Raw genomic sequence first — 24,427 nt, 5'->3', positions numbered from 1 at the left:
CTCTCGCGTGGGTTCCCTTTATAAGAGGCCAGCACGACGCCGGTTTACAGTGATGGATAATAGCAAGGCGTCCGAAGGTATCTTCCAATGGGCACCGTTATGGTTGGCAATTATATACGTAAGCAAACGTAAGAAGGAGATTTGCCGAAGAAATATGTATATTTTTCACGTATATATATAAATTATTAATACTTTTTTAACACATACCAAATGTTTTCTATTTTTTTAATATTCTTCATCATCTATCTTTGCATACAAAACGTAGATGAAAATTGTAATTATGATTTTGCTTAATATATTATTAAATTGGTTACTCTTATCGTGCGTAATCTATATTAGATGGTTTTAATCAATTTAATTTTAATTTTTTAATTTTCATGGGAATTTTTGGAAACCAATCAGGGGTCTGCAACTACGGTACTGACACAGAACTGGCCGTTGCCGCTAAAATAGGGGGATTTACTTGTGCCGTCGTCGTATACCCGTCTGTAGCCCCTGTAGAGTTGTAGTTTTGTGAAGTGACGCCTGTTGCGCTCGCAAGGTCGCTCATTTATATTACACGTTGCTGTATGTGTACAGGCATGTACGTGCAGGCGCTTCTGCGTGAGTAAGTACAACCACATGGAAGGAGGGTATACAGAAACAGGACCGTAAATAGTCACAATTCTCCTTATCCGAGAAAAAATAATAGATGAGAATAAATAATAAAAAATATTTGATACAAGATTTTAATATTAAAATTGATATAAAAATTTTAATAATATAGTATAAAGACGTTCTTTCTGTAAAAGAGTAGGAAATTTACTTTATTTACGGAATAAAAATTTAGATAATATATTAAAAACGATAAAAAACGTGAAAATATTTTTTACATGTTATTTAATTAATGATGAAAAATTAATAAATCAATAAATTTTTGCGAACTACTACGATAATTATGTGCGTAAGTATGATAAATAACATTTAAAACGAGAAGAAAAGATTGGCAGCTTATAGAGAAAATATGTGCTGTATAGGAGAAGATTATTTATCTTGGTGCGTAGAAAAAACTAATTGTGATTTTACGATAATCTCGTGTTGGCAGTTTAAAAGAATGCGGTAGAGAATATTGCGTTGCATAACAAATGAGTTACGACAATTGCATTGGAATATGATGACATTAAACGTACATACATTAAACATACGCGTGTCGCAGGAATACGGTACGTGTCGCGATCAAAAATTCCTCGTTGTTTAAAAATATATATCATAAAAATATAAATAATTAATTTATGCGATTAAAATTTATTTTGTAAAATATTAAATTTAAATATCCAATATCTCCTGTCCATTTTTGCGAGAGAACGCATATTCATACGTGCATCTACATTATTTCAAACGCATATTTAAATACGCATGACGAATTATGTTCTATGCGTATCGGATTGTATTGATCGCACGTGATGATATGCAAGGATAGCTCTGTCAGGTATATCGCGGCCTTCGAAGTTAAACAACATTTGTCACCATGTTTACATTAAAGGAACTGTATCTATGGGAAGTGAATCTCTATCTATTTACCATCACATGTCAATTTATAATTTCTTCAGAAAAGCGTTACATATATTTATAAATTGTCCTATACATAGTGAAATAATTTATAGCACAAAGATATATAGACAATCCTACAAAATTATTAATTATAAATATATCAGTAATGAGAGAAAAAGCAAAATTATTTAACATTAATAGGTAAAATTAAACAATTAAATAATTCAGAAATTGATATTTCCTGCGGAAGTTAAACAGCGGAGATATATAAAGACGACAGCAGTTACTGGTACCCTGCTATAGATGGCAATGAAGGACGATGGTCAACCCTTCTTCCTACCAAACAACCCCCACGATTGACGAACAGCTGTTCAGCACCGCCATGGCACACGCGACGTCGCAACATCGAAAACACTTTGAACGATTTCGATTTATTTGTGCCAAAAAAATCTTTCCGCGCCGCGATACGACATATCTCGTGATAAACTTTCGATCGTAGAGTGATATTTCGCGAGAGTGTTTCGGGTTGTGCGAGTTGCATGTTCGCGAGTGATATCCAAGTGACATTTTAGAAATATTTGGTGGGAATTTTTTTACATATCAGGTATGAATTTCTTTTTATTCATTTCTTCATATCTTGTATTAGATGATAGTTTGCAGAGATTAGTATTGCATAATTTTTAGCAAAATTGTAACGAAAGAAATGAAAAATGATCATCAGTGGATCAGACAGATATACATATATGTATGTAGATACATATGGTAAATAAGAAGATATAATAATACAATATAATAAATAAAAAATATATCGTGTGAATTTTTTTATTGTTTAATTATTTATCTTTGCAAAAAAAAGTTTAAATAATTTTTGTCTTGCACGCCATATTATATGTTTTTAAATTATATTTATTGCATCTATTATTTAAATAAATATAATACATATTAGATTTCATTTTTTAAAAAATAAAAAGAAATAATTAATTTTATAAACTAAAATGCCAATCGTTCTATTAAACTAATATTATTTGAAGAAGTTGGCGAAAAAATTTATTTGTCTGAGACTATATAATTTATTTTATTTTGTATATATTAAATATGTGCTTCAAAAGGGGTAATATTAAATATTTACTATTACCGAGAGAAAGACAGAGAGATAACTTATCTAATTATAAGTTGAAAAATACTTATCATCTTTATCGTGAGATGGCACCACACAGATATATACTTCAATTTGACAAATATAAAATAAATTTGTTCTGCAGATTATTCCTTATAATTAATATCCATATCGCTTATTATTTCTACATTAATCTGCTCCAACATATATGATTAATGAAAAAATAGTTTCCGTTGTTGAAATTATTTTGTACGAAGAAATTTAAAAAAAAACGATTCAAAACAGGAAAAGAAGATTTAATCACATGTAGTTATATAATGTAATATTTATGCATGATAATATTACGTAAGAGTTTGAGTATTTTCCATGGCAAAGTGCTATTATGAGACTCAGAATTACATGATCGAAGTACGAACGTTTTACATTCGTGAATATATTTCCTTTTTTTCTGTTTAACAGCTATAAAATAATATTAAATGGTTTTTTTTTCAAGATACTAATATAATCTGCATATAAATATATAAAAAAAAAATATGTATAATTTTTTCTTTTCGGAGATAAAAGGCAGCATATGATCCGGAAAATCATACATTTTTTTCGTTTACATGTGTTCTTATTCAAGTCACGTTCTGACGACAAGGGTAATAGCCCTGAACTTTGTCTTCGTCGGATCAGCTTAACTTCCGGTCGTAAAATTTCGCAAAATTCTAGTGCGGTCTCAGCGAAATATGTTTTCTGTGGTTCCTGGCATTTTTCAGCTTGATCGATCACTGCCACGTTATTGTACATAGGAAGACATAGCAGACGTTTTTATGAGTTTTTCTGAGCATTCATGTATTACACTAACATTCACACCGACTAATTTACATTACGCGACATACAAGTATACATATTTTATGAAAAGAAATTTAAAAAACGATTCAGAGAGAGAGAGAGAGAGGGAGGACAAAGTATAATAAATTTTAATATTTAAAAGAGGATTAGAAAAAATTTTTGCTAATATATGTATGTATGTGAAACACGCATTTGCGAAACTTTTTGTATTTTTTTTAAATGTAAACATGCAATTGTATTTATATTTACTGCAGAGCTGCGTGATGTTCAATATATGTCGCACAATAAGAAAAAAACCGATATAGCGAAATCACATTATGCGCTAGTAATCCGCGCTGCATTACGATGAATGCTGCATGTGTCTGCGGCTTTTCCGCGTCACGAGATTCATGAATGCAAATATCCCAGGAATAAAGAGTCACGCACGCTCTTTATATCATTCACCTTTCTCATTTTCGTTCCGCACCGCTTCCCAGACCATCCTTCTCTATCCCTATCTTCTTTTTTTTTTTTTTTTACGTTACTTCCTTCTCGCCCTTCTCGCAACAGTAGCGAGCAAAACTTTAAATCTGGATCCTGATGTGCACTATCCATTTTCGCGTTTATGATTTAATGAACGTAACTCCGCACCTTCCGCTATCGACAACAGTTCGTGCTTCTTCTCTCGGTAAATCTTCGGTGTACGCCTTATTATAAACTCTTTTGCGCGGCGCAATTTAAAAGTATAGCTCGCAACTTCGTCCTGTGAAGCTTCGTATTAAGCTCCCACTTTGAAAGCGGCACCTCGGTAACCGGTGGAAGTAACGTCGAAGTTTAGCTAATCGTTTCTCATCACGGACGCTGATAAATTATTCAATTATAACGCCTTCCGCTACTGAACAAGTACTTTCAAAATAAAAAAAAAAAAAGAGAGAAAGGGAGAGAGAAAGAAAGAACGTACATCATCCGAAAATAATTATTTGAACATTTCCCGTAATATCGAATTGGTATCGCGTTGACAGTGCGAAGATTAAAGTCAGATTTCGAAATATTCCGTAATTCCCTGTACGTATTTCTCGCACGTAGTCGTAGTTTGATATATTTAACCTTCCCTTTGACCCTGCGCACCCTTTTAAGTGCATCATTACGTATTCCCTTTTGTAACGCCGGACTTTATGCAGACCGCATTCGCAGCACCTTTCTATTCTTGATCATATCGCACGTTAGGTGTACAAGGTGATAATTCTGTCTTTGTTACAAATGTAATAAATGATGATGATATTATATTACATAATTATATTATTATTATATAACATAAAAAAAAAGATTTTTTTTTTAAATTATAGGAAGGTAATATATGAACGGTATATAATTGATGCATGAATTGATCTGTAAAATTGTCTCATGTCTATTTGGCAGCATTTATGTTACGAATGATTTTGTTAATAGAAATGCTCATTATTTCGATCAATGAATTTTATAATCGAACGAATCCGGGGATAACGCATCGACTTTAATTAGAACACAATCTATTTGCATTCCTCGCATAGCTTTCAACGTAATCCTGTTAATATCGCTTTCCTCGTCGTGTTCACCTTGCTGTATACGACACTTTGTCCCAGTTCCGCGATACGACGACAGAGAAAGAGGTCGGAAGTTTCTGAATGTCGGTAATGAATATATGAATGCATAAGCGTGTCGCCGTTTGTCACTCAGAGATTGTAGATGTATCGTTTCATGAGCACGCATATCAAGATTACATTCCCAATGCCAGCAACGTATTTAGCGACAGTATGTATTTACTGTGTTGGTTTATTATTCTTATTAAAGAGAGTTCTTTCATTAAAAATCTGGCCTTTCTCTCTTTTTATTCCAACTCCACTTTTGCATTTGTTACTGCAATTTTTAATAATTACGCAAATTTTCAATTTTTAATAATTAGTAACGATTCGGCTAGTTTTATTTATTTCTTTTTTTTTGTTAAACGCCAAATAATAAAGATTCTATTCGTGATTGTACGTCTCGCGAATGAACAATGCGTACATATAAATGAATATTTATTCATGATAGACATCTGTCCATCGAATCTACAATCTTGGCATCATCAATCGTCACTATATAGATAGAGATTTCATTTATCGAGAAATTTTAAATCAAACCACCATTACTCACGACGCGGCAACTGCGACGGAGCATTTTGATTCACCAGGAGGCAATTGAAATTCGTTTCGTCACTGGCGTTTGCCCTTTTTGCGATTCTGCAATTTATTGTAGGTATTTCAAGATTCTGAATCGGCACAATTTAGCGGTACGCGAAAAAATACAATTCGTTTCGCGTACGTGGCAGGGCTTTTTAGATCCTCTTTTTTAATTTTCTACCTATCCTGCGGCAAACTCGACGAATGTAAATTTTTGTCGATTACGATTGGCATACAAAAATGCGTTTCATAAAATACGTTCGTAGTTTGTCAATCATGTGGAACAGCTTTCGAAAATCGAAACGTAAAAAATTACTCGTTTTGTGGCCGATCGCAAATATAATTTATGATACAGGTCAAAATCCTTAAATTTTACGTTCATGAAAAAAAAAAGCATATGTGTAATTTTTGTTTTTATACTGGAAATTGTCGTGAATTTCGACACTTCATCCAACCGAATCTTCAAAATTTTCAGACAAAACGGATTAGCATCGACCGTAGCCGAATGAAGGGGACGTAAATCGATTCCGACGTGCCCTTAAATTCTATTAGCGCCAACTCCGATTGCATTCTTCAAATGGAAATAGGGAACGAGATTTTCGCGACGAGGAAGCGATTTCGACAAAGCAAAGTCGCGCCGGGCGTGTGATTAGATTTTACACTCTCGCTTTACTTTTACGAATGCCGTCGTTGTCTTCGTTGTGTCCTTAAACGAAGTCGTTTCGCCGGAGCGATGCGGAGCGATATCGGAAAATAAATTTTGCGTAATCGCGTTTCGACCATGGAGAGTACTGTGGCTATTAAACGCAGGAAATTCTTGTCCTGCTCTGGCAGAGAACTAACAGGACCATTTCCCTTTCCAGTTTAAACTGCCATTTATGAAACCGTCTGCCGCGGCGAACGAGTGTCCTGGTTCCTGTTCTATCGTTGATGATTTATTCAATCGCGCGCTTGTCGATATTTATCGTTCGGCAGCCATTCCCAGGGGACCAGACACACTCTCGGCGAGATAAATCATATTATCGTAGACAAGTAGCGTCCAGTATATGGCAATCTGCGCCCATGCCAAAATCTGCGGTCGTACGAGCATGGAAATCATATTAGACTGATACCATATTGCTTAATGGCGATCATCTGCTTTCGTGAACATCGATTGCGTTTTTATATCGCCATTATATAATAAAACGAACATGGTATTCACGGTTTTCTCTTGAAATAAAATCAAAATATTTAGTATTTTTATCGTTTCTATTAAATATAGCGTTTTTAAAAATGTTTTATCGTAGAGGAAAATGCGAAACGAATAAAAAGATAAATTTTTACATTTTGCTCGATAATATATCTATAAATATTTATATAAGGTATTCCATGTTTCTCCGTACGCTTTATCAAATTCTCGGCAAGATCGGCTCCAGTTACAGGGAAATGTAACATGCAAATGCGACGAGATGTTGCAGCGCACATCGCAGACGTCGTCGTATAGAATGACGCATCATCGTCGAAGGGTTAATATGGAGTTGGCGAGTTTCCCTCAGAAACTTTGGACCCGACAGCCTCCGACGCGAACTAAAGCAAAGCCTCGCGAATTCTCCGAGGGAACGCTCCTGGAGAAAGTCTCTCACGATAGGAAGCAAGCAAATCCTATCCGGATGGAATAGCCGTTCGGGCAAGTTGCTGCAACGATTGAATGCATGCCGCGTTCGATTATTTAAGCGCGCGCTCGAGATTTCCCGGGCACAAGTTTGGGAAGATCGCTGAAGATCGACGGGAAACACTCTCGCATGCTGCGAGACGGTGGACGTATCGTATGTATAGCGCGCCAAGGAAAAGAGCGTGTGTCTGCTGACGCCGCTTCGTAGAGAGCGATATCGATTTCGACCTGTCGAGCGTGAGCGATTTAAACTCGGAAGATGGAGAAGATAACGTAAGTCTCCGCGTCTCTTTCCACATATATATATATATATTTCTCTTTCTCTCTTTTTCCGTTCTTGTCCGTGCTCTCTCTTGCTCCGCAAAGTCGATCGGATTCGCCAAAGAGTATTTCTATGATTTACTTCTTCGACTGACGCTGTCGTATCCTCGGCGACGACGTAGCAACGTGATACCGTTTAGATTGTCATAATAGGATTGTTTTTTTTCTGCTAGCTATTTTATAAATTTAATTTATTATATATATAATACCAAAAAAAAAAATAAGATAATCAGGATTTCATCTCTATGATATTACAAAGTTTAGACTTGGAAAAATATCCCTTTGAAGTTTTCGAAAAAGTTTTATATATATGTATATATATAATATTTTTATCAAATTTTTGAAAAATGTTAATTTGTACAGTTTTTGCTAATTGCAGAAATTTCCTAGAAAAAAATTAAAATTATTGTAATGTGTCATTCAATATATTTTAACACTTTCTTTAGATATCTTTGAAATTAATTATTTTTAGCGTTGCATCTATCTCACGCCCCGCCAAAATAATATTGCAAAAGAGATATTTTGTCGCATCCGTTTATGCTGATAGTTGGAAATCTTAGAAAAGATACGCGTTAAATGTACATTTTCGAGAATATTATTCCGCGGATATTCGCGCGCTAGATGGGACGTCGTGACTCCGCCCAACCATTGCGGCTACTTTGCGGAACCGAATATCGATTTCGTATTGCACCGACAGATATCGAAAATATTGTCGTTTGTATGTAGCGGAAGGTGCGAGCAGGCAGACGATGTGGAATTCCAGGTAAATAGTTACGATCATCCTTCCGGTTCCGGTTGCAAACTCGTTGCGTGAAACATTTTACGCGGAAATTCTGCAGCTTACGCGTGTCGGCAAGTGTTGTCCCTTGGAGAATAATATCGATTTCGCGCTGTCTAGCATGAATTTAAGCTTCGAAAACAGAGGGGGTTTATAAAGCCACCGTACCGTTCTTCCGCAACCGCGTCGAATCAACCCGTATCGCGTCGGTTAAAACCCACCACATTCGCTTATCTAAACACTTTAAAATGTCCTATTGACTCTGCTATCAACGAAACGAAAAATAAAGTTAGAGAACGACAGTGTATAATATCGGTCGACTGGTTACATCAGGTATTCTGATCTCTTCAGTTCTCTTTTTATAAGAAGAATTCTTGATAGTTTCAGAGAGTGTAAACGCGTTCGGCTCATATCTACACGTTATAGGGATGCCATTACGGCGCCGCAGTGTCTCTAATCAACAGCGGCGATCTCTTGATATCTACAGAAACCTCCACATCACGCGAATGTAAGCTATCGGAGTTGTGGGTCACTGCAGGTAATCGTGACGTAATTATGTGCGCGCTTTAAATGAGACACTGGCACCGATAGAGCTGAGTCGTACTTTTAACAAGATTGAGTTAATGTTACAATCATTTTGCCGGCGCGAGCTTGTTTTCTTTGTAATTAAAATCGTTCATTGCAAATTTACTTTTCGAGCGAATATTTCTTAGATAATTACAGACTATTTTATCTCATATTTCCTCTTAATTCCAAGTTATCCATTATGTCTTCTCGACCGAGATCGTCCGCGGCTCGAATTGCGCTACGAGAATGAAAATATTTCCATAGCCGGTGGATATAACGCCCGTGCGATTTTCTTACAAAACACGGCGATGCATCAGTTTTATAGCTGTGTTAGGGGATTAACTTGGCCAAGGGGACGTTATACGCGTGCGTTAATGGATGCGATGGCTGATAACGACTTCCTGCCTAGCATCTTCACGAACCGGCATCGCGCCCGGAAGCGGTTCCGCGGACGATATCGCTTCCCGACATCCATCGAGATTCCTCTCTGACAACGTCGCCTTTAAAACAGTATATTAGGCCGAGGGTTATAAATCAGACAGGCGGGGGTGGCAGCGGTGGTGGCGGCGGCGGTGGTGGTGGTTGGTGATCGTGGTAGTGCTTAGTAAGTAAGATAGTATACTATGCCCCGTGTTGTATGTGTTACGTTTTACATGCCTACAGGATGTATCAGAAGCTCGCGTTTCCTCTATGGATTTCTCGATAAGTTTAGAGCCAAGTTTTTCTTAGCAAAAGTTTTGATTTTCCTAGCTGTTTGATTCTTGAGTGATATAAACTTAAAATATAAGATACAAACAAGCAGAAATAAAACTGTATAAAACAGTATACTATTTACCTATCTTTCATTGATTTATGAATTTTTGTATTGTGTAGTGATGTATTATCACTTTATTTGTTAAATAAAGTCTTGTAAGGAAATTTATAATTGCAAAACGTAGGAGAAATTGGTCGCAAGAATTTATCATACTACTACGAATATCTAATTACGAGATTACGCGCGAGATTACGACTTCTGATGCACCCTGTATATGCATCCTGCGCGCAACGCAGGTAGAGTGCTAGCAGGCTGGAGTCACGAGAGGGATAGATGGAGAAGATAACGTAAGTCTCCGCGTCTCTTTCCACATATATATATATATATTTCTCTTTCTCTCTTTTTCCGTTCTTGTCCGTGCTCTCTCTTGCTCCGCAAAGTCGATCGGATTCGCCAAAGAGTATTTCTATGATTTACTTCTTCGACTGACGCTGTCGTATCCTCGGCGACGACGTAGCAACGTGATACCGTTTAGATTGTCATAATAGGATTGTTTTTTTTCTGCTAGCTATTTTATAAATTTAATTTATTATATATATAATACCAAAAAAAAAAATAAGATAATCAGGATTTCATCTCTATGATATTACAAAGTTTAGACTTGGAAAAATATCCCTTTGAAGTTTTCGAAAAAGTTTTATATATATGTATATATATAATATTTTTATCAAATTTTTGAAAAATGTTAATTTGTACAGTTTTTGCTAATTGCAGAAATTTCCTAGAAAAAAATTAAAATTATTGTAATGTGTCATTCAATATATTTTAACACTTTCTTTAGATATCTTTGAAATTAATTATTTTTAGCGTTGCATCTATCTCACGCCCCGCCAAAATAATATTGCAAAAGAGATATTTTGTCGCATCCGTTTATGCTGATAGTTGGAAATCTTAGAAAAGATACGCGTTAAATGTACATTTTCGAGAATATTATTCCGCGGATATTCGCGCGCTAGATGGGACGTCGTGACTCCGCCCAACCATTGCGGCTACTTTGCGGAACCGAATATCGATTTCGTATTGCACCGACAGATATCGAAAATATTGTCGTTTGTATGTAGCGGAAGGTGCGAGCAGGCAGACGATGTGGAATTCCAGGTAAATAGTTACGATCATCCTTCCGGTTCCGGTTGCAAACTCGTTGCGTGAAACATTTTACGCGGAAATTCTGCAGCTTACGCGTGTCGGCAAGTGTTGTCCCTTGGAGAATAATATCGATTTCGCGCTGTCTAGCATGAATTTAAGCTTCGAAAACAGAGGGGGTTTATAAAGCCACCGTACCGTTCTTCCGCAACCGCGTCGAATCAACCCGTATCGCGTCGGTTAAAACCCACCACATTCGCTTATCTAAACACTTTAAAATGTCCTATTGACTCTGCTATCAACGAAACGAAAAATAAAGTTAGAGAACGACAGTGTATAATATCGGTCGACTGGTTACATCAGGTATTCTGATCTCTTCAGTTCTCTTTTTATAAGAAGAATTCTTGATAGTTTCAGAGAGTGTAAACGCGTTCGGCTCATATCTACACGTTATAGGGATGCCATTACGGCGCCGCAGTGTCTCTAATCAACAGCGGCGATCTCTTGATATCTACAGAAACCTCCACATCACGCGAATGTAAGCTATCGGAGTTGTGGGTCACTGCAGGTAATCGTGACGTAATTATGTGCGCGCTTTAAATGAGACACTGGCACCGATAGAGCTGAGTCGTACTTTTAACAAGATTGAGTTAATGTTACAATCATTTTGCCGGCGCGAGCTTGTTTTCTTTGTAATTAAAATCGTTCATTGCAAATTTACTTTTCGAGCGAATATTTCTTAGATAATTACAGACTATTTTATCTCATATTTCCTCTTAATTCCAAGTTATCCATTATGTCTTCTCGACCGAGATCGTCCGCGGCTCGAATTGCGCTACGAGAATGAAAATATTTCCATAGCCGGTGGATATAACGCCCGTGCGATTTTCTTACAAAACACGGCGATGCATCAGTTTTATAGCTGTGTTAGGGGATTAACTTGGCCAAGGGGACGTTATACGCGTGCGTTAATGGATGCGATGGCTGATAACGACTTCCTGCCTAGCATCTTCACGAACCGGCATCGCGCCCGGAAGCGGTTCCGCGGACGATATCGCTTCCCGACATCCATCGAGATTCCTCTCTGACAACGTCGCCTTTAAAACAGTATATTAGGCCGAGGGTTATAAATCAGACAGGCGGGGGTGGCAGCGGTGGTGGCGGCGGCGGTGGTGGTGGTTGGTGATCGTGGTAGTGCTTAGTAAGTAAGATAGTATACTATGCCCCGTGTTGTATGTGTTACGTTTTACATGCCTACAGGATGTATCAGAAGCTCGCGTTTCCTCTATGGATTTCTCGATAAGTTTAGAGCCAAGTTTTTCTTAGCAAAAGTTTTGATTTTCCTAGCTGTTTGATTCTTGAGTGATATAAACTTAAAATATAAGATACAAACAAGCAGAAATAAAACTGTATAAAACAGTATACTATTTACCTATCTTTCATTGATTTATGAATTTTTGTATTGTGTAGTGATGTATTATCACTTTATTTGTTAAATAAAGTCTTGTAAGGAAATTTATAATTGCAAAACGTAGGAGAAATTGGTCGCAAGAATTTATCATACTACTACGAATATCTAATTACGAGATTACGCGCGAGATTACGACTTCTGATGCACCCTGTATATGCATCCTGCGCGCAACGCAGGTAGAATGCTAGCAGGCTGGAGTCACGAGAGGGATAGATAGCCTGCTGCTACAATATTGCTTTTCCTTGGCGTTAAGCCAACTCCTGTCTTCGACGGAGAAGAGGTGAGGGGAAGGAGAAGCGCGTGGAAAAGAGACAGAAGGAGTTAAGATTGGAGGGAAAGAAGCAGGTGGATCCCTATCACAGTGGATAAGCTCTACATAGGCATCCTTTTAATCTGCGTGCCACTCCATTCCTCTGTAGCATTTTTTCCCTCTCGTTCGCTCACTTCTCTTTTTTTATCATCTTCGCTTTTTTCCCCCCTTTTTCGATACTGCGTTAAACGGTGTCTTATCCCGCCTCGGCGAGCATGGCCGCCCTTCAATCTTCGTCTGTCAATCGCCGGATTTAACCACGGCCTCAGAAGCATCAACGAGGATGACGGTGATAAAGGGAAAGATTATGGAACGGATACGTTTTCCCCTATCGCGGAGAGATTAAATTTGAACGGTGGTTCACCTTTTAAGAAGCCGCGAAGCGATCTTATCGCACCGCTCGTAATAATTGTCTTTCACGAAGATGTGTTTCATCTTAAAGCTATGGAATATGTAAATCGTTTTTGTTTTAAACTCTGCATAAATTTGTAGAAATTTTAGCATATTTCTGTTTACAATAAAAAATCTGCGATAGTGAATTTTTATATTGAAAACAATAATACGATAAGAAAATGTAAACTTTATTTTTATTTTGTCGTGAAAAAGAGACATTATTATATTATTATGGAATTATGTAAAAGTGATTACAATTCGTATATCACGAAAAACTTAATTTTTATCAGACGGAACTTATAATCCACTTATAAATGTATAGACATATAATACGAAAATATGATAAAATTATTCCAATGAAAATGCTTTTGAAGAACCTGTGAATTTTCGAAGTTGGTTTACACTGTCCGGAGTTGGAGGCTCTTTGCGATTTCCACGATGTTACGTCAGGCGAAATGAACTCTTGAAATTATTCTACGATAAGTTATTTGAATAATCGTAAGTTAGTTAGGAAATTTATGAAATGAGTGAGATTCGTTGTGAACTTCGAGAAGCAAGTGACTGTGATTCTTGACTTGTACGGCTCTCTAGCAAGGATTTATTACCTACTTTTCGTTGAAACAGAAAATCTCAATCGTGAAATATTTCAAACAATTTACTTTCTGCATAAATCCTTAAATTTACATACCAATATATCTATCAACTGCATTTTAATAAGAACAGTCTCACGGGCCTCTGCACAGATAATTGTTTAGAACAAGAAAATTAGGCCAAAAGTTGTAATATGTTTAACGAGTTTTAAAACACGATACAGTTACACGTTCGATTCTCCAGAGCATTGTATACATATTTTCAAAAGTATCTCGTACAGAGTGGAGTAGAGATAATACTAATTGGCGCGCAGCATGTTTTTCTCAACGAGTGCAGTGACGGATGTTACAACAACGTATAACATACGGATCGGGTCTAACGATAAATTGCACCAGACTGTGCTATCTCTAACGAAAACACCGTTTCCGCGAACATCGGTCCGCATACCGCTACATACTACAACCGACGGCTGCCTTATCCTTCTTCATTACCCGGCCCGAACTTTTCGGCGTGTGCCCGGCTGAATTATATTTTCACTGTGGTTCCGGTTCGCTCGTAAACGCCGCCGCAAAAACAGCCTGGAGATGACCGCAGACCCGTTACTCTCTCGTGCTGGCGACTCTCTAACTAATCCACTAAATTCCATCGCCACTGTTATTTTCTATTTATCGCGACCACAGAGAAAGAGGAGAAAAAAGGAATGAGACCGGTTCCGAAAAGAGATAGAATGATGTACGTGCGAACAATACGAGTACGCGGGATAGGATGGAAAATCCAGAGGGAAACGTATCGAATGAGGGAAAATCGGTGAAGAGCAAAGCGGACTGGCGATCGGGAAGAGACGACGATCTCGCGGCAATGGAGATGACCGCAGACCCGTTACTCTCTCGTGCTGGCGACTCTCTAACTAATCCACTAAATTCCATCGCCACTGTTATTTTCTATTTATCGCGACCACAGAGAAAGAGGAGAAAAAAGGAATGAGACCGGTTCCGAAAAGAGATAGAATGATGTACGTGCGAACAATACGAGTACGCGGGATAGGATGGAAAATCCAGAGGGAAACGTAACGGAATGGGGGAAAATCGGTGAAGAGCAAAGCGGACTGGCGATCGGGAAGAGACGACGATCTCGCGGCAATGGCTGATCGGTCAGCGCCGTCATCCCTAGGGGCGATCCACCGGGTTAACCGATGCAGAGTACGACGTAGCGGGGTATCCTATTGCGACCAGCTTGAAAATCACTCGAGTGTACCGGCGACCCCGACTGGCCCCGGCCAGTCTGCGGTCGCTCATTGGACGTTATATCTGCAGTATTATATAGATGCGCACGTGCACAAACACATACAAATACACGCGCACATGGACGCGCCCGTACACGCGGCCGCTGTTCCACGAACACGTGTATATGTAGGGACACGAGACAGCGATGCTTCCGGATCCCCGCGGGAGGGTTCAGAATAGGTGGATGAGTATCGGTGTTAACGTCTCAGTGGACACGCCATGGCGCTGTCCGCTCTAACCGATAACGTTGCCAACTCGTTAGGAATGAATGAACAGCGCCAGGTTGGGGGGTTCAGGTGACGCGAGAATCAGAGACAATAGAGTCAACGATAGCCTCCGTTCGAATGTGCCTGTGCCCTCTCTTTCGCCTCGTCCTAGAAACTTTGTCGGCGCAGTTCGTCTTCAATTACTCCGATACCTCGTAACTAATCTCGAGAGTTCGGAAGGTGTTTGCTACAGCTCGTTATACCGGAGGGGGGACAGAACCGTCGTGGCGGAAGAGGACGAGAGCGATGGGGGAACCTCGAAACGAACACTGCCTTGAAAAGCTAAGACATATATAAAAGACAATCGGGCGTGTAGACGAGAAAAGGGTTCTCGGTAAGGGATGATTTTACTTTGAGGGCGACCCTCGTCGCTGGAGTAATCAAAGAGCGTTAATCGTCCGTGACGAGATTAATTTGATTTTATTGCGCCGCCTCCATTTTATTTACGACCGATTATCGACGTGGATGGTGTTTCGGATGTATCTTCCGCTCGTGTTTCTGGATGATGCTTCGCTTGAGAGAGGCTCTTAACGTAAGCGGATCTCAAGTAACTTCCGCATGAACGTAAAATGGAAATAGGGATAACACGTATATTGATGCTCGTCGTCGATGGCCCGCCGTTTTTGAGAATTCAACTACCAGGGGTATGAAGTATCTCATGTTACGTGCAAGCGGGTTAAGAAATGGCCTTTAATATTCATGTGTAACTCGAGATATTGGCCGACCGCGACGAGGGTAGTCACCGGGTCAATTGTAAATTCAAATTACCGTTGAAGTTTAAAGCGAAGCATCGAGAGACGCGCCGTGGCTCTTTAAAAGGATGCTCAAAGAAAATTATAACTTTCCCCATCATTGATATATATCTCTTATCTGCGCTTTTTTTAAGTAAACCGTTCGAAGTTGCGAAAAACTAAAATTTCGTTTCATCTTATCATTCGGCCGACAAATTCAAATTTCCCTTTTAAATATGCACGATCGTTCCCCTTCAGACGAACAGGGGCAACTTATCGTTATCCCGATAAGGCTACTTTCCTCGGATGTTCCGTCTAGCGTGAGAGTAATCATGTCACACGATCGTAAGAACTTTTGCCTCAACCGTAGATCACTGTAAATCACTGCGCGTGACACGTCCCGAAACTTTACAAAACTTTCGTTTCCCTTAAACTGGCGCGCGCGGTATTAAACTCCGTCGTAGTCCGGGATAACGATGGAGCCGGATCGATCGTCGTCGGTGAACAAGGATGGCGCCAAGACGACTGGCGGATCCAATCGTCGCGATTCCGTGCTCATAGATCGCTATCGTGATATCGTGCACATTAGATCCTACAAGTGCGACTCCCTGAATCGTTCGTTGAACGCGACCACTGTTTCCCGAAGCGGAATAAACTCGGAATAAACCGCAGCATAAGCTGTGCAACTTTTACCGAATAATCAGAGAGAGAGAGAGAGAGAGAGAGAGAGATAGAGAAATACAGAGAGTATAAGAACGTTTACTATGTACTTTGCCAAGGGTAGATTTATTTAAGTCAGTTGAGATATAACAGTCTTAATTGGATATCATGAATTGTATTTGACTTGATATTTGACTTAATAACTAACGATTTGACTTCATTATAATGTTAAAATACGCAATTAGCGTATTTAGCTTTAAGAAATGTTCTAATTTTGACATGTATAAAACAATCTAAATTTGATTTGTAATTAAATGTCGATAAACTTACAAATATTTATATTATTTATTATCCGATATTATTCGCATACGCGTAAAGTATATCAGCAACTCTCTTTATCAAACATTTTTCGATAGAAAACCAACCCGGGACAAATTCAAGCAGCCATTTTTTTCGTCAGAAAACGATTGTCGAAAAGAGGTGGAGGAGTCAGACACTGTGAATGCTTCATAAACTTTTGGGCGGAGACGGCAAAATGATCCTAAGCTTTGGTTGAGAGATCCTCGACGACGTGACGGAAGGATGTTGTAAGCATTGTCGCCGCAGGTTTATATGATGGATAGACGGACGAGAAATTCCGGGGGGTCTTCGAGCTCGCCGCTCAGCGCCGCTTGATTCCCGAGGTGGAATGCGCGCCCCTTAAAAACGAGGGCTGCGGATAAACTCGAGTAATTTGTCACTTCGCCGCCGTCTCCTGTACAACAGGCTGCGACGGCATACCCTTCATCGTTCGCGTAAAAAGCGAGTCGCTTTCTTCCCCGCCTCCTCCATCGCATACCGAGCCTCGACGAGATATGACTTTCTGCTCGCGGCAGAAACAAAGAAAAAAGCAACTACATCCGCCAAGTAGAAGTCATTTCGTTCTATTTCCGTGTACGGTTGTTTTGCGACCAATCATTTTCTCTTCATTAGAGTAGCTACTCTTCTTTTAATTGCGCTTGTAATTTGTCGTTGAAGATTTTAATATTGTATCATACGCATGCTGAGTATTTTGTAAAATAGGAATTTTAATTGTTAGTCATGATTTTTATCGATTTATATTTTATCTAGAAAGAATTCAAGATTAAAAAGCACATCGTCAATTTGTATCAATTATTGCAAAATTTCTGTCATTACGCATTCGTATTTTTCAAAAAAGAATTTAATGAAATCTCAAATCAATATCTCGCTTTGCGATATATTATAGTTTTACGAAAATCGAGAATCTAAAATTATCTTTGTTATTTCTGCTCCTTCTTCTTCTTTTGTGCTGTTTTGCTGTTTTTTTTTTTACGCGCGTTATTGTGCCAAAAATAGTCGAGTCAAGATTACACGCGGTACCGAACGATCATATCGATTCTATATCGTTACTTTCTGAAAAAAACCGATATCTAGAGATTCTATCGTCAATAACGAACACGGATGAAAAGGGGATAATCGTTGCAATTTTAAGAAAAGCGCAATTATGTCATGCTGTATGTATATGTATACATGTATGCAAAATGCAAAAGAATAACAATTACATGAAGACGCTTCTTTTTTGTGTGACTTGATGCTATATTTTTCTTTATTTTACATACCAATATCTTCCCTCATTATTGAGTGTTTGCCTATTTCTCTTAAGAGGTTTATGCAGATAACGAATAAAGCGCGTATACGCACGTGCGCGTTAATCTGCGGAAACAAACTAGATATAATTATAAGCGATACACGGTGCTTGTGTTTATGGACCGCTATTACGAGGCTAAGCGACGTATAGTTAAAAGCTTCATTTAGTGGCGGTGGAATTCTAATAAAGGTTGAAAGATGTTTCGTATAACAACATAATATCTATTACATTTTATTTTAACAATTTAATATGACTTTAATTTTACACAATTTTGAATTTTCTGAATCACGAAATCATCGATCAGTTGACCCAGTACCTAAATTTCACAAATGCTTTGCGTGTCTGAACTAGGCGGTTCGGATCGATATTGGCTTATGGCAACGCGCGTGGCCGAAAACACGTTGATATATATAAGCTACGTAAGGTAGGGACGGCGAGCTTGCAAGTACGATCAAACGTTGCAATTAAATAGGCGCATCGCCCACTATCTCATCGTAAAATCCATCCACCTAACATACGCTTGTATGCCGATACTGTGTACCTATTCGCGAACATGAAAATGCACGCCGATTGTACATTACCTGCCGAATTTCGACTTTGATCGATATTGCTTACCCTGCCAACGGCGAAAGATAACTGCGTCGAGATGAACAATGAAATATAACTTAACCCCTTGATATAAATTGAAATTACATGATAATGCTCTTGTCAAATCTTGTATAAGAATGATTAATTAATTAGTGAACTAATTAAGAAATAATTAATGTACGATATTGATATATCAATAAAATACGATATTATTTTCTATAATTTTTGACTATAATTTTCCACACCAAATGACAGCTAAAATATTAATTTCATCTCTCACTCCTCCTTTCTCCTCTCCTCTCTCTCTCTCTCTTTCTCTCTCTCTCGTTACTTAAATCATTAAAATATCTTTTCCGATTCTGGCCTCCTCTTTTCTTGCCGTCGTAATTCGCAGCGTTTTCCCGCAATTTGTCTTGCGAAAGACAAAAATAAGGAGTACGTTGCCCAGGCCCGTGGTGTGAGTAGCTCGTGAGCTAGAGTTATCGTAGATAAGAAGGGCATGGTGAACGAGGGTGCAAGCCCCGCAAGATGGGACACTCGTTTGTCATCGCTGAATAATCGCGGAGAACGGCGCGAGAGCGTAACATGGCATACAAAAGGGTGAGAGTCACAGTGATGGAGGACGTTTAAATGTACAATGGAGACCATTTACCCTCGACTCTTTCGTAGCGGTCCGCTCATTCCGGGTCGCGCTTTTCGGACGGGTCAGGGAAAGTGCCTCGTAGAGAGTTGGAATTCGCTTCATTGATACAGCGGTGTCCGGTATTCGGTGTGAGAGCTTAGCTATCGCATAGCTATATGTACAGTATAAAGCCACTGTTTTTTGTTGTTCTTTTTTTTTTTTTGTGTCGAGTATGCAGTTGATAACGCTTGGATGAGGTGGAGTTACGAAACATCCGGCGAAGTAACGATAACAGCGACGACAGGCGTGATAAAACCAGCAGCATCTTCTGCCTGTATTTCCGAACATCAGCGCGTTTTTGTTACGCACTAATGCGATATATTCCACCGTCCTCCTCGACGTAATTTATCATTGTCCGTGCGCGCGTTCCTTTAGCATGCTGCTGGCAACAGCATTTTATCGCGCGAGACAATGAATACAACTTCGCGTAAAGTAACTAAATTTATTATTCTTATCGACTAGCTATTTCCGATATTGCCTGCAATATTTTTTTCTTTACGTTTTACCTTCTAATTTTTTAGCTTTATCGAAACACGTCAACTAATGCGTTAAATTTTAATTTATTCAATATTTATCGATACTTTATATATGTGTGTGCTGTTATAGTGTTAGCGCGCGTCAAAAAGCAAATCTCTTGTACAAATTCAAATAAATAATCTAATGATCTAACTAATTAAAAAACTGTTTAAAGCTTTTATTCACTCTTAAAAAAGACATGTTAAATCGATACTCGCAAGTATTGTTATTTATTTTCCGCGATGCTGATTGGTTATCTCGACATTGCGCTATGCATTATTTTATATCAATAAAAACCTGTCATGGCTAAGTCGCGTATTTGACACTTCAAATATTAAATATGTGTGTATAATTTTGATTAGTTAATATATAAGAAATTTTATAAATGTGTGTGTGAAAAATTAATTAATTCTGTTAATGAATTTAAAACTTTATGGATTCGCAAGAACACGGTTAAAACTATCGAAAAATATAATAATTATATATAATATAGAATAGATCTTCGCGTTTCGGAAATCATAATTTTTCGCATGTCGTATAAAGACACATCCAAGTATTAGAATAAGTAGACATTTTCTTATTCTTGGCTTTTTAATTAGAGTCTTGTGTACCACGCCACGAAATATAAAAGAAACTCTCAATTTTTACTCTTAATTTTTACGCTCCAACCAATAATTCAAGAGATATCTCGATTTTTCGTATAATATTTTATATTATACGTTTTATACGGAAACCTGACAGTATACGTATTACCGGGCAATCATATGAACGTGAAAGAATTAATTAATGCTGCTAATGATTAAAACTCTGTAAAATATAAAAGATTACAAAACTATAGGAAGATTATAGTAGAATAGACTTCTGTTTCTCAGAAATCGATTTTTAGTATGTCGTATCACATATCAAGATATTTCTAAGTCCCGAGGGGAGTATGAAAATATTTTGGAGCCCTTTTTCTCTCTATTCTCTCGATTACTGTCTCTTTTGCTTTCATTTTATTTTGAAATATTAATATAATAAATATATATTTATAAAAATTACTATCTCTATAGTATCTCTCTTAGTCTGACTCTTCCCCTTCGACCTGTCCGGCATGGGTGACCCTACCGATAACTATTAGCGATTTCGAATGAAGCAGGTTTGATAGCTTTGAGGTTTTTAAATTCAATTTGCCATGAATATATGTTCGACCAAAAATAGGTTCAAGAGAATCTGATTAATATAAATATATAATGTATTAATAATATAATATAAAATTCATGCCCCGTTATTTTGACTTCAAAGTACAAGACTTTTTGCCCCGGTCAATCATCAAATGCTTACTCGAAGTATTTCCTTTATTAATCTAATAATTCAAGTACCCCTAATAATCCAAGACGGAGTATATGACGTCATTAATCGGTCTCGGAACGATCAAACCTGCTTCACTCGAAAACGCTGTAAGTTATCGCCGGCATACTTCGACCTGTCCGGCATGGGTGACCCTACCGATAACTATTAGCGATTTCGAATGAAGCAGGTTTGATAGCTTTGAGGTTTTTAAATTCAATTTGCCATGATTAATTATAAAATATAATTTAAAATATAATACAAAATAATTTATTACACGAAAATGTCCGAAATATTCATATATAATGCAAACATTTATGACCAGAAGAGTCATTAATAAAAAGTTATCGATCGTTTTTCAATTAAGAAGAAAAAAATATTTAGATTATTGACGCATTTTGCGTAAAGTTTCAAAGAAAATATCCGAGAAAAAACAGACGAAGCTTCAATGTAAATCAACGATTAAATCACAAGATAAACCGCGATTTAAAATTTCCGAAAAAATGCAACAAATAAATAAATCGACGATTGCCGTAATACTCAATTCCAATATATATGTAATTTTTGGAACAATTGGAGGAACAATATAATTATTATATACTTAAACAAAAATCATGTATTTTATTATATATATAGAATAGTATATCTAAAAACTATCCAGGATATGCACTTAGAATGGCGAGATGTCCAATACCTGCAAATGATTTTTTAAAAAAGAAATCACAAAAACTAACGTTAATATCCTCAATGCCTAGAAATATTTTCTCAAAAACTGAACAAAAATTATATTAATTAAAAATTAATTAATAAAATACATTCATTCGTAACCATAATGTTTGTGGAGGAAAAAATTAACAGAAACGGGCAAACTGATTACAATTTGAAATTACTTGAAAAATAGAAATTTATACACAATAGCTATATCCATGTTCAATCTACTATTAAGTCTTTTTAGCATTAAGACAATAATAATACTAATATTAATAATGATGGAAGAACACTTTTAACGAAGGGAAAGAAATATATTTTCCCTTCAAATATACTATTTAAATTAATTTCGTGATTCGACTTTAATTCCAATCCTGCAACGAACATCCCCAATTTTCAACAGGGCACCGAACTAGACGTTGCGGATGGATCTTACAAGAACCGACAAGAAATAATTCTCCACAATGAAGATTGTTTCGACTCCTCGCCGGTACGAACCACGTAACATTACTAACGTTCACCTGACGAGAGGGACAGCGATAAGGCCCCTTAGCTAAGACAGCGATCGCGTCCAAGAACGTGGAAAGAACGCGGTGTTTTCGCGATGTAGTTTATTAATTTACTTGACGAATATTTAATTCCGACACGAAGTTCGTAAATATTAATCGAATCAAAATCAAATAAAATTCGAAATAATTTGCTCGCGATTCAGCAATGTCGAAGGCGGTCGTCAAATTTCGCGAACGAAAAGTTAATATTTAATCGTTAGCTTAACATCGAATCTGCATACTCTTATATAATAATTTTTCTATTAAATACTAGAGGCATTAGCAATATTCGTGATATTTATAAAGTTTCAAATATAACTTATAAAATTTATCAATAATTGTTTGGTATGAAAACACAAAGCTCTTTAAATATTTTTAAAAAATAAAAAAAAACTAATATTTAACAAATATATTAATTTAGAATTTCAATTATATTACCATTATATATGTTCTTTCGGTAAATTTTCGTGTAATTTACAAAAAAAGAAACTTATAATTTATAATATTATTAATACAATTATAATATATATACAATAATTACATATAAATAACAATTAAACATAATTATAATTACAATTAAATATTGTACAATTATAATTAGAGAGTAGAATTTATAATTAATGATGCTATCAGTATCAGATATATCCGATATATCCAATAATGCAGACAACTTGATACTGACGACATTTATTTTAAGTTCAACATTACATAAATGTGCATAGCAATATAATAAATATATATACAAGTTTAAATCTAAATAAAATAAAATGTAACACACATGTATATTAAATCTTATTTTGTACATAATAAATGTATATGCAATTTTTAATTTATTAAAGAAAGGTATATATGCCATTTTTCAAATTTTTTATAATTAGTTTTTACTCTTTTCAGTAAAATAAAATGTAACACACATGTATATTACATTTTATTTTGTACATAATAAATATATATGCAATTTTTAATTTATTTAAAAAAAGTAGGCTATTTTTCAAATTTTTTATAATTAGTTTTTACTCTTTTCAGTTTTCCTAAATATAAATTTTATTTTATTATCTCTAAAAGTAATTTTTATTTTATTTTTAAAATTTGTCTGATATATAAACAAACTTAAATTTTATATTATTTATGTTTTATTCTTTTGTTTATTTCCCCAATATTTTAGTAGTCTTAATATACTCTTTTAATTTTTAATAAGCATTTAATTCCGTAAAAATCTTAGAGAATTAAATAACTATCTTAAGTTAAGATAATTCTGATCCTAACAATCCTACTTTTGCTGGCTAAGCCAGCGGGAATTCGGGATCACGGAAATTTCGGGGAACGTGTCCTAATTGCGTGGCTTACTCGCGTGCTCTACTTGCGTGCCCTACTCGCGTGCCCTATTCGCGTGCCCTAATAGAATGCACCGTACGTGGCTTCCGTTGGGCCAGTTGGACCTACCTTTCGTTGATCCTGGCCATATTCATTCTGGCTACATCTAGCCAGAGATGTATCTTCGATCTCTATCAGTGATCAATGAAGGAGAGAAATTCCTTTCGTTGCCGGTAAAATAAAATGTAACACACATGTATATTACATTTTATTTTGTACATAATAAATGTATATGCAATTTTTAATTTATTAAAGAAAGGTATATATGCCATTTTTCAAATTTTTTATAATTAGTTTTTACTCTTTTCAGTTTTCCTAAATATAAATTTTATTTTATTATCTCTAAAAGCAATTTTAATTTTATTTTTAAAAGTTGTCTGATATATAAACAAACTTAAATTTTATATTATTTATGTTTTATTCTTTTGTTTATTTCCCCAATATTTTAGTAGTCTTA

At 36.6% G+C, this 24,427-nt stretch overlaps 1 long non-coding RNA gene across 1 annotated transcript in view; it reads left to right on the top strand.

The window, feature by feature from the left end:
• The first annotated feature begins 16 nt into the window (after positions 1–16).
• LOC115245904 overlaps positions 17–24,427 on the top strand; it is a 36,028-nt gene continuing 11,617 nt past the window's right edge. The window contains exons 1-3 of the long non-coding RNA XR_003885617.1: positions 17–128; positions 403–607; positions 1,781–2,134. This is a non-coding gene — a long non-coding RNA (uncharacterized LOC115245904). The remainder of the gene's footprint in view (positions 129–402; positions 608–1,780; positions 2,135–24,427) is intronic.

The sequence above is a fragment of the Formica exsecta genome, unplaced genomic scaffold, assembly GCF_003651465.1.
Source record: "Formica exsecta isolate Colony F162 unplaced genomic scaffold, ASM365146v1 scaffold1369, whole genome shotgun sequence".
NCBI lineage: Eukaryota > Metazoa > Arthropoda > Insecta > Hymenoptera > Formicidae > Formica > Formica exsecta.
Note: the sequence above shows the minus strand (reverse complement) of the source record. Positions and strands in the feature narration are given on the sequence as shown.